Below are 12,503 nucleotides of genomic sequence, written 5' to 3'. Positions count from 1 at the left end.
CGGGTTCAGGTCAGGACTCTGTGCAGGCCAGTCAAGTTCATCCACACCAGACTCTGTCATCCATGTCTTTATGGACCTTGCTTTGTGCACTGGTGCACAGTCATGTTGGAAGAGGAAGGGGCCCGCTCCAAACTGTTCCCACAAGGTTGGGAGCATGGAATTGTCCAAAATGTTTTGGTATCCTGGAGCATTCAGAGTTCCTTTCACTGGAACTAGGGGGCCAAGCCCAACTCTTGAAAAGCAACCCCACACCATAATTCCTCCTCCACCAAATTTCCCACTCGACACAATGCAGTCTGAGATGTACCGTTCTCCTGGCAACCTCCAAACCTAAACTCGTCCATCAGATTGCCAGATGGAAAAGCGTGATTCATCACTCCAGGTGGCATCCTATGACAGTTCCATTCTTTCACAAATATTTGTAGAAACAATCTCCATGCCTAAGTGCTTGATATTATACACCTGTGGTCGGCCAGGTGATTAGGACACCTGATTTTGATCATTTGGATGGGTGGCCAAATACTTTTGGCAATATAGTGTATATATGTCAGGTTCAAACAATTATCTGCCACCTAATCAACATGTGGCTCTCCTTCTTCGTGAGTACCGGCGAGTTTTCTCTGGCCTTCTATGGTTCACAGGGCTCCTGTGCCACTTCCTGTTTTCGCAACCTGTGATTGGATACTCACTTGGGCCTCCCAAGTGAGTATCCAATCACAGCGTAAGGCCAGCTCGAAGGCCTTACTGACAACAACTGGTGACAACAACTGTCTAAGTGTCTGTTCACTTCCAGTGCACGGACGCCTGCATTGTTGATTCTGAAGGTCCTGGGCAGATTTGATACAGCATGGCAACATAAGCTAGCTGAATTCTGATTGGATACAAACTGTAAATTAAAAACAACAGCACTGGGAAGAGCATAATAAGACATGAAGAGAATATGAATAACTTTAGATATTTAGGGAAAGTAAATTAAAAATGACTTTTACCTTTAATTATGATCATGCTTTCTGGTTATGCTCGGCCAGCAGAGAAGGCCTTGCTGGCCCTGACGCCACATCACTGGCGTGTTGCCACACCACTGCTGGGTTGCAATCTCCGGCTTTCAGGCCATGGTCGAGAGTTCCATTAGGCTACTGTTTACTCACCTGCATGGGTGCAAACTTGGGCGTATTTTGAAAGAATTTGAGGCAAATACACAAGCGATCATGAAAAAATGTTTAAAATGGAAGGGACTGGATGTATACACTCTAGAGAAAAATGATTTTTGAAATATTTAAAGCACTCATCATCGCCAAGACGTTACTACTTCATTTGACACTCACAAGGATTTAGAGGAGAAAAGATTGGAGTTACATCATGTCTTTACATCTGGATGGGTCCACAAATGAAGCATTAATCGGTGAAAGACAAAGTTTGACTTATTGGTGCATTGCCAAGTAATGAATTTGATTGACATAACAAGTGCCGTGCTGCTGGGATTGACACACTAATGAGAAAAATGATTTTTTTGTTTGCAGTTGATTTCCTGCTACAAATATTAATCTGTCATCTACAATTCACGTCAACAGTTGTTTTTATGGTGTGAAGTTCATATTTTGTGTTATTATTTAGTTATAGATGTCCCTGTTGTTCATCAATGTTTGCTAGCGATATCAAGATTCAGTATTTGCTGTTGAACCATTGAGAGATTTATTGATCTACTTTACCTTGGTCAAAGATCATATATATGAAAGTAGTGCACTGACGTTTTCAAGGCTATACTGTAAGAACAGTAGTCAAAGATCATATACTGTACTTAACAGGAGTGCTCTGCTGTTTTTAAGGATGTACTGAAAAATGCTTGTCAAAGATCTTTAATATACAGGACGACTGTGTTTTTTTTAATCTTTTTAGTCTTAGTTTTAAAGTCTTGTGATAATTTGAGAAATGTGATGTACAAATATTGGTATCTGTCAAGTTGTGACGTCATTTATGGGCCAGTTTTGCACACTGGAGCTCATTTACCGGGCTGTCACTCTCACTGAGCCCCCGCCCCGGCGAGCTGCCGACGGGAACTCCCCCTAAGTTCCCCCGGTTGTCTCTCTCTCTCTCTCTGGGCCGAGTGTGTGTCACACAGCAACACTGACGGACACACACAACCAGACAGAGTGTGTGTTAGTGACGCTTCCCTCCCGTACAGCGAGAGGCGGCCGTTTGCCTGGCGGCTCTGCGGCGGTCGTGACACGGCGAGGAAGGAGCGGTTGGCAGAAGGTTAAGGAGGAAGAAGGTAAGCGGACCGTCTTTTACCTTCCCCGCTGCCCCCAAACTTTACGGCGGTATTTTTGACGTGTCTTCCCCCGCGGTGGTTCCGACAGTGAGACCGTGTTTTGAATACATTTGAAGCCGGCTCACGTATCGTTTTTACGGATATTGTTTGCGAGTGCCCGCGCTAGCTCTTTTTGACTCAAGAGGGGGGGGGGGGGGGGTTCTCCTGGTGTGTTCAAGTAAGTTTGGAAATGTGATGATCGCTTCACGAAGGACGTGTTTGGAAGCTCAGGTATAAGTGTAAAGTTGTACAACCACAACATTAACCCTGTTTTGGATACAGCTCAGAGATAAACAGCAGTCTTGTTTTGAAAATAATATAATTACAATAAAACAGTTTTGAATAATAAAGTTTATAGAAACAAGCTATCTTTTTACAACACTTTAATGCAACACATAAGTAAAACAGTACACATTAAACTGCAGGTGTGTCCTCAAACGTGTTGCCTTCACTGTTCTCTGTTTCCTTCAATTGTGTGTTCGTGCGTGTGCGTGTGCGTGCATGTTGTGATATCTTGTCAGCTCCTGTGAGGTGGGGGTCAGTCACTGGGGCTCCTCTCTGGAATTCTCCTAGAATAGAATCCGAACGCACGCACACACACACACACACACACACACGCACGCACACACACACACACACACACACACACACACACACACACACACACACACACACACACACACACACACGCACACACACGCATTCTTGTATTTGTTACCTTCTTCAGACATTCGAAAAATGCCTACCTCTTTAGGACCACCCTTTCTAGATATATAAAGACTTGTATTTACAACATTAATAATATTGACATACTTTGCAAATATAAAAAAGCTTGTTGTGAAAAAAGAGTTGGAATTTAACAAGAAAAAGGTCACAGTTTCACAAGAAACACTTTGAATTTTTGCAGTATTATAATCAATTTGTAATTTTACTCAACGCAAGTCAAAAATTTACAAGAAAATCTGAACATTTGTGCAATGTTATGATACAAGTTGGAATCTTACTCAAAAACACAATTTCACAAGAAAAACTGAAAATGTTGGCAATTTTATGAAAAGAGTCGCAATTTTACTTGACACAAGTCACAATTTTTAGAAGAAAACTTTTGAATTTTGGCAATATTATAATATTGCTTGGCAAAATGATGACAAAAGTCACAATTTTACTCCACTTATGTCACAATTTTACCAGAACAACAAACAAATTGGCAACATTGTGATAAAAGTCAGAATTTTATTTGACAAATGTCACCATTTTGCATTAAAAAGTAATAATTCTACGAGAAAATATTGCAATATTACAGAAACAGAAAGAATATGACAAATTGTTCCCAATTTTATAAGAAAAAAGTTGACACAATGTGAGAAAAAGACTGCTTTTAGGTAATTTTGTTTTTGTAATTGTTTTTTAATCTTCATTATTTACTTCAAGTTATTACAGTGTGTTTCCATATACATATATATATATATATTTTTTTTATTACATTTTGACCATTGGGCGCGCATTTCAATTTCTTACACACACTTGTTATTACATTAGTTGGCCAGAGGGGGAGCACTTCAAATTTTTACACACACTTGTTATTTCATATGTTGACCAGAGGGGGAGCACTTTTAAAAGCGACACACAGTCAATTTGTAAAATCCCTCCTTTTGGGACCACTCTCATTTTGATAGATTTCACCACCAGGGGTGCAAATGAGACATTCTCTATTAGATGCAATGGTTTTCTGTATTGAGACCATGATTTCGGTCCTAACTTGTTCACCGGTCCTCATATGGAAGGTACTTTTCCTTGTTGATGTCTAGAAATACAAGAACACGCACACACACACACACACACACACACACACACACACACACACACACACACACACACACACACACACACACACACACAATGTAAATCCTCACCGGAAATGTCTTTTATCAATGACCCTGGCCTAATCTCAGCTTCATCAGCCAGAAGTCCTCCTGACTCGTTGTTGGTTTGATTCGTGCATTTCTGCTCTTCCTTCAGTGCTGTCGTGCTCTTCTTTGTTTGAAGCTTTCAGACTTGCCGGCTTTGAAATGTAATGTAGACATTTTCTTCAGCATGAGAGCACTCTTGCGGATGAAGAACATGGAACACGACAACAGATGCTTTTATCTGTCGGTGGAGAGAAGTGAGTCAGAAGGAAAAACAAAACCTGCGTTCATGGTCTTCTTCCTTTTAGGGACAGTGGGTTTGTCCTGAAAAAGATGGTGTGTGTGTGTGTGTGTGTGTGTGTGTGTGTGTGTGTGTGTGTGTGTGTGTGTGTGTGTGTAACCTGAGACCAGCTGGACACATCTACTCTGGGAAGGCCACAAAGACCACTCAGCCATAGCTGTGGGGGAATGTGGACGTTTGTTTGATTGGATGGAAGATTTTCTGTACAAATTGCTTAAAAATACTAATAAAGTGCTGCTGTGGTGCGTTTAATGCTCATTAGTGGTGGGAAATCAGATGTAAACCAGCTTGAGGGCATACTACTAGTGCCATGTAGACTCTCGCAGGGTGAAGAAGTAGTGTAGGAGTGCGAGAGACGCCTCTTTGCATCATCGGATTAGTTTGTTATATCTGTAATGCTTCCAGAAGTACAACATTAGTCAGTCCCTCCAGGAATTTGCCATGTTGCGATCGAGCCAATTCACGTAAAGTCGAGCAGTTCCCAGGAATTATGTGCGGCCTCACAACTCTATCCAATAACTGCAACTTCCCTGCACATTTTGTCCAGTCAGCATCATTTTCACCCATGGATTTAGTCCCAAAACGGCACTCAAACGCGCACATCAACTGCCTGATCAAGACTTGTTTCTTGTGCAGGGACGACGTGTAACAATACATCAACTCTCTCACGTTTGCAATGCTGACCTAGCAAATAGGCGGCATTGACATGACAGAGATGTTGAGGTGTGATGATAGTATTTCAAAATACAGTTGTTGTCCCACACTCTGCTCGGTAGCAAATTTCCAAGCTCGGGGAGAGAGTGAACGCTCTGTCCAAGCGCTCATCTCTTTGGTCCGGAGGACACGACGTCCACAGTTTCCAAAAACAATTTGAAACGTGGACTCGTCCGATCACATAGCGCTTTTCCACTTTGCATTAGTCCATCTTAGATGAGCTCGGGGCCCAGCGAAGCCGGTGGCGTTTGTGGGTGTTGTTGATAAATGGCTTTGGCTTTGCATAGGAGAGTTTTAACTTGCACTTACAGATGTAGCGACCAACTGTAGTTACTGACAGTGGTGTTCTGAAATGTTCCTGAGCCCATATAGTGATATCCTTTACACACTGATGTCGCTTTTTGATGCAGTACCGCCTGAGGGATCAAAGGTCTCGGGCATTCAATGTTTATTACGCTTACGTGCAGTGATTTCTACAGGTTCTCTGAACCTTTTGATGATACTACGAACTGTAGATGGTCAAATCCCTAAATTCCTTGCAATAGTGGGTTAAGAAATGTCGTTGTTAAACAATTTGCTCAGGCATTTGTTGACAAAGTGGTGACCCTCGTCCCGTCCTTGTTTGTGAATGACTGAGCATTTCATGGTAGCTGCTTTTATACCCAATCATGGCACCCACCTGTTCCCAATTAGCCTGTTCACCTGTGGGATGTTCCAAATAAGTGTTTGATGAGCATTCCTCAACTTTCTCAGTCTTTTTTGCCACTCGTGACAGCTTTTTTGAAACCGGCATCAAATTCCAAATGAGCTAATATTTGCAAAAAATAACAAAGTTTTCCAGTTTGAACGTTAAGTATCTTGTCTTTGCCGTCTATTCAATTGAATATAAGTTGAAAAGGATTTGCAAATCATTGTATTCTCTTTTTATTTACCATTTACACAACGTGTAGATGTTTTTGTTTTTTTTATTAAATCAACATAAAAAACACAAAACACAATTACAATTAGTGCACCAACCCAAAAAATCTCCCTCCCCCATTTACACTCATTCACACTCATTTGCACAAAAGGTTTGTTTCTTTCTGTTATTAATATTTCTGGTTCCTACATTATATATCAATATAGATCAATACAGTCTGCAGTGATACAGTCCGTAAGCACACATGATTGTATTTTTTTATGACAAAATAAATACAAATAATCTCGCAAATAATCATTTTATGTCATCCAGCATGTGTCTTCTAGCCTATGTCATCCAGCATGTGTCTTCTAGCCTATGTCATCCAGCATGTGTCTTCTAGCCTATGTCATCCAGCATGTGTCTTCTAGCGTATGTCATCTAGCATGTGTCTTCTAGCCTATGTCATCTAGCATGTGTCTTTTAGCGTATGTCATCCAGCATGTGTCTTCTAGCGTATGTCATCCAGCATGTGTCTTCTAGCGTATGTCATCCAGCATGTGTCTTCTAGCGTATGTCATCCAGCATGTGTCTTCTAGCGTATGTCATCCAGCAAGTGTCTTCTAGCCTATGTCATCCAGCATGTGTCTTCTACCGTATGTCATCCAGCATGTGTCTTCTAGTGTATGTCATCCAGCAAGTGTCTTCTAGCGTATGTCATCCAGCAAGTGTCTTCTAGCCTATGTCATCCAGCATGTGTCTTCTACCGTATGTCATCCAGCATGTGTCTTCTAGCTTATGTTATCCAGCAAGTGTCTTCTAGCGTATGTCATCTAGCATGTGTCTTCTAGCGCAGTGTTTTTCAACCGTGCCGTGAGATATGGTCTGGTGTGCCGTGGGAAATTAAGCAATTTCACCTAAATTGGTTTAAAAACTATTTGTTTATAAAGCAATAATTCTAATCTGCAAATAGTGTGCCGTTGTTGAGTGTCTGTGCTGTCTAGAGATGGGCTGAGTAACCGTGTAATACTCTTCCATGTCAGTAGGTGGCAGCAGGTAGCTAATGGCTACAATTAGACAATTAGTGATGCATGGATGGTTATAATTTCAATTCATATGGAAAAATTGCGTTGGGTACTTGATGAGAAAGACTTTATGTTGTCAATGTAGGCTACTTACATTTTTTTACATTTTCTGCTCGCCGTGTACCATTAAAAAAAAATGTGCCTTGGCTCAAAACATTTTGTAAAACACTGTTCTAACGAGTGTCTTCTAGGGTGTGTCTTCTAGGGTGTGTCTTCTAGGGTGTGTCTTCTAGGGTGTGTCTTCTAGAGTGTGTCTTCTAGGATGTTTCTTCTAGGATGTGTCTTCTAGGGTGTCTTCTAGAATGTGTTTTCTAGGGTGTTTTCTAGGCTGTGTTTTCTAGCATGTGTCTTCTAGGGTGTGTCTTCTAGGGTGTGTCTTCTAGGGTGTGTCTTTTAGGATGTTTCTTCTAGGATGTGTCTTCTAGGGTGTGTCTTCTAGAATGTGTTTTCTAGGGTGTTTTTTAGGGTGTGTTTTCTAGGGTGTGTTTTCTAGCATGTGTTTTCTAGGGTGTGTCTTCTAGGGTGTGTCTTCTAAGATGTGTCTTCTAGGGTGTGTCTTCTAGAGTGTGTTTTCTAGGGTGTTTTCTAGGGTGTGTTTTCTAGCATGTGTCTTCTAGGGTGTGTCTTCCAACGATTGTCTTCCAGCGTGTGTCTTCTGGCGTGTGTCTTTCAAGTTTTCCAGCGTGTCTTCTAGGGTGTGTCTTCTGGTGCGTGTCTTCCGGCGTGTGTCTTCTAGAGTGTCTTTTCTAGCATGTATCTTCTATCGTGTGTCATCTATGTCTCTTCTGTCCTGTGTCTTCTGTCCTGTGTCTTCTGTCGTATGTCCTCTGTCCTGTGTCTTCTGTCGTATGTCCTCTGGCGTGTGTCTTTTGTGTTTTCCAGCGTGTTTGTCTTCTAGCATGTCATCAAACATGTGTCTTCAAGTGGGTGTCTTCTAGGGCGTGTGTTCTGGCACGTGTCTTCGAGCTAGTGTCTTCTAGAGTGTCTCTTCTCGCATTTGTCTTCTCGCGAGTGTCTTCCTGCGAGTGTCTTCCTGCGAGTGTCTTCCAACGAGTGTCTTCCGACGAGTGTCTTCTCACGAGTGTCCTGTGCATGTAGCAGCAGATGTTTCTACACACATACATTTAAAATTGGCATTTCGGTAAACAAAACAAAGAAAAAGCAAAAACCCGTGCATGGAGTTGATTGTAAAGATGATCTAATAATGAGTTCCCTTTCTGGTTTTATGATTATTATCACATTTGTTTGCCATCATCATCACTAGCACAAAAAGGACAAAGCGAAACGTACTTATAGTGTCTAGCGACTTCTGTGAAATAGACAAAGCTTCCCTACAGCAATTCCAACTCCAAAATTTGGTGTGATTTTGATATTGTAATTTTAGATGTATTTAGTTGCAATGGTGTAAACAGTAAACAAACGTATGCAGTAGTTATGGGATATTTCCAATAGTGCACAGTTTGTACCAAAACAGACACACCCTGATGATTCAACGCTTTTATTCATGTGCTTGGAGGATTCACTTTTTAGTCCATCAACTCACGTGGGAGGACAAGTGCAAGTTGTTGCCATCTCATGGACTCCTGCACTGATTTATGCAGCTCTCACATGCCGATAATTGGACAACACACGCGCACACAAACACACACACACACACACGCACACACACACACACACACACACACACACACACACACACACACACACTCTCACACAGACCGTTGGAGTGAGAATGTTACTCATTAGTGAAGCACAGAACTGCTGTTGTGTTAAGGTTTTTCATACTTTCAGGGACATAGGACATGTGAATGACTTATGTGTGTGCGGGCGCGTGTGTTTGTTGGTGTTTTAGGCCATGTATCTAAGTAGATAATACTTTATTACTAATTGAGTATGAATGTATCTGAGTATGAACAGTACATTTTCTATATCTAACCATGCCTCTCTTTCGTATGTGATATAAAGATGTGAAGTCTTTTGAACGGCTCTATCAAGTGAACGAGCAGTTCGTTTGGGAGCCGTATTTTATGCTAATGCAAATTTAGTGCGACTTATACTCAGGAGCGACTTGTGTGCAATTAACACATTAGCGTAAAATATCAAATAATATTATTGATCTCATTCACGTAAGAGACTAGACGTATAAGATTTCATGGGATTTAGCGATTAGGAGTGACAGATTGTATAGCATGTTCTATATGTTATAGTTATTTGAATGACTTTTATCATAATATGTTACGTTAACATACCAGTTGGTTATTTATGCGTCATATAACGTACACTTATTCAGCCTGTTGTACGGTATCTCATTATTATGCCACATGCTGACATATGTTAAACTCATCATGCTTAATTTATTACAGAATTTAGGAAGCCTGTAGTTGATTTTTATTATGTAAATGTTATATTTTTATCAACATGTGATAGCATTCAAAACTAGGCTGCTACATTACTAATGATTAATGTAACTGAAAAAATAGTACAATAGCAATAGGAGAGACTATTCATCCCTGAACACCATGGAGTTCATGTAGGCTTTATGATGCACTTACATTATTATATCAACTATCAGAGACAGAAACTCTTCATTTAACATAATGTCCTTTTTTGCTGCTTCAACACAGCTCAATCAACACAGAAAAAGATAAAGTGAAATAACTTAGCGGTAGAAAATGGATGGATGGATGGAAATAACTTAGTTGTTAACTGTAGGTCAATAATGCTTGTCTTTCTCTCAGACAGACAGGGCTTTGCTGTCCGTAACACACACACACACACACGCACACACTCACGCACACACACGGCACTGTGAGCTAATGTTACGCTAAAAGCTAATTAGTCTTTACTTCAAGGACTGCGAGCGGGCTAAGCTGCCGTTTATGTTTCTAGAAGGTTAACGGGCTCATAGTGATGTTACAAGTAGTTGACTGGGAGGTGTTTATTATCATTTTGGGAGAGTCCGTTGCCTTATGCTCACCTGCTAAACACCTATCTGCTCACCACGACACAGGTGCACTGACTCCATGCGCTCTGATTACGCACTGCTGATTGGCTGTTATCGCTCTGAATACACACTGCTGATTGGCTGTTATCGCTCTGAATACACACTGCTGATTGGCTGTTACCGCTCTGAATACGCACTGCTAATTGGCTGTTACCGCTCTGCGTGTAACCAATCAGAGGGTTGTGTGGGTGGGAAAATGCTGGGTGCTGCAGAGAGTACTGACAGAGGCAGAGGCAGCTTAAGACTTTAGTTTAGGCGTGGCTCTTTGTTGATAAGGCGGCCGCCTTAACAACAAAGCGCTGCGGGAAACCCTGTATATATACATATATATGTATATATGTATATGAACGTATGTATGTGTGTATATATATATATATATATATATATATATATATATATATATATATATTAGTACAGGCTAAAAGTTTGGACACACCTTCTCATTCAATGTGTTTTCTTTATTTTCATGACTATTTACATTGTAGATTGTCTCATCAAAACTATGAATGAACACATGAGGAGTTATGTACTTAACAAAAAAAGGTGAAATAACTGAAGACATGTTTTGTATTCTAGTTTCTTCAAAATAGCCACCCTTTGCTCTGATTACTGTTTTGCACACTTTTGGCATTCTCTCCATGAGCTTCAAGAGGTAGTCACCTGAAATGGTTTTCACTTCACATGTGTCATAGTTTTGATGCCTTCAGTGACAATCTACAATGTAAATAGTAGATTGTCCAAACTTTTGGCCTGTATTGTATATATAATAAGTTGATTATTATTATTTAGAAATTTAAATTTGGAACATTCTGCTGGACTACATCAAAACCCCACAGACAGTTGAATCCTTGAAAAAACAACCTAAAACATTCCTTTTCAACAGAGCATTCCCTTCCTAAGCAGTGTTCCGGCTTCATAGCTTACCAAAGTCGTACTAAAACATTTTGATAGATTTTTGAGCACCGTGTGTAATGTTCTATATTTTCAATGGAACATATAAAATGTTGGTGTTGTTTATTTCAAATCAAATCAAAATCAAATCAACTTTATTTATAAAGCACATTTAAAATTTACCACAGGGGTAGCCAAAGTGCTGTACAATGGACAGGTGAAAAGATAAAACGAGTACCGAGCAAACACAACACAACACAAACAGAACACGATAAAAAATAAATAAATAAAATAGAATAAATAAAAACATAAAAACATAAAAACAGGTTCACAGCAGGTGTATTATGGGGCGCCATTGCAGGATGGATATCACTCAGTGTTAAAAGCCATGGAATAAAAGTATGTTTTTAAGAGAGATTTAAAAACAGGAAGAGAAGAGGCTTGTCTAACACTCAGAGGTAGGTCGTTCCAGAGCTTGGGAGCAGCAACGGCGAAAGCTCTGTCACCTCTAAGCTTCAGCCTTGTGTCAGGGACCGTCAACAGCAGCTGATCGGCTGATCTTAAGGATCGGGTGGGGCAGTAAGGCTGAAGGAGGTCGGAGAGATAGGTTGGCGCGAGGTTGTTTAGACATTTAAAAACAAATAAAAGGAGTTTAAAATGTATTCGATAACGCACAGGGAGCCAGTGAAGGGACGCTAAAATAGGGGTGATGTGCTCACGTCTGCGGGTCTGTGTTAGCAGACGAGCAGCAGAGTTCTGCACGAGCTGCAGGCGGGCGAGGGAGGCCTGGCTAATGCCAACATACAGGGCATTACAGTAGTCAAGACGAGTCGAGATAAAAGCGTGGATTAATTTCTCAAGATCATGTCCTGATAGAAGCGGTTTCACTTTCGCTATTTGGCGTAATTGATAAAAGCTTTTTTGTACGACGCTGCTGATTTGTTTTTCGAATTTAAAATCTGAGTCGAACTTTTTTTTTTTTGAGTCATATTGCAGTCTACATTAGGCGCACTGAGTTATTGGCGCACTGTCGAGTTTTGGGGAAAAAAAGGATTTTAAATGTGCCTTATAGTCCGGAAAATACGGTAAGTGTGTGGTCAAAAGCTTACAGCAATTTGCCACACCGATGCTCCTTCGGCAGGTGAATGTTCAATTGTAGTCAGAGAAAAGTTGTTATCAGTTCCTATCCCTACTAGTGATTGTTTCCTTTACAAAAACAAAATAAAAAAACATCCATCCATCTTCTTCCGCTTATCCGAGGTCAGCAGCCTAAGCAGGGAAGCCCAGACTTTCCTCTCCCCAGCCACTTCGTCCAGCTCCTCCCAAGGTTTGGTGCGTAAGCACAAACAACAGTCAGGACCCGTCCCCCCACCCGAAGGCGGAGGGAGGCTACCC

The 12,503-nt window shown here is 41.0% G+C and overlaps 1 protein-coding gene across 1 annotated transcript in view; it reads left to right on the top strand.

Moving 5' to 3' along the window:
• The first annotated feature begins 2,227 nt into the window (after positions 1-2,227).
• ppp2r3a (protein phosphatase 2, regulatory subunit B'', alpha) overlaps positions 2,228-12,503 on the top strand; it is a 106,206-nt gene continuing 95,930 nt past the window's right edge. Inside the window, exon 1 of the mRNA XM_061969216.1 lies at positions 2,228-2,269. The gene's annotated coding sequence lies outside the window, so the exon portion shown is untranslated. The remainder of the gene's footprint in view (positions 2,270-12,503) is intronic.

This window comes from Nerophis lumbriciformis, linkage group LG08 (assembly GCF_033978685.3).
Source record: "Nerophis lumbriciformis linkage group LG08, RoL_Nlum_v2.1, whole genome shotgun sequence".
Classification (NCBI taxonomy): Eukaryota; Metazoa; Chordata; class Actinopteri; order Syngnathiformes; family Syngnathidae; genus Nerophis; species Nerophis lumbriciformis.
Note: the sequence above shows the minus strand (reverse complement) of the source record. Positions and strands in the feature narration are given on the sequence as shown.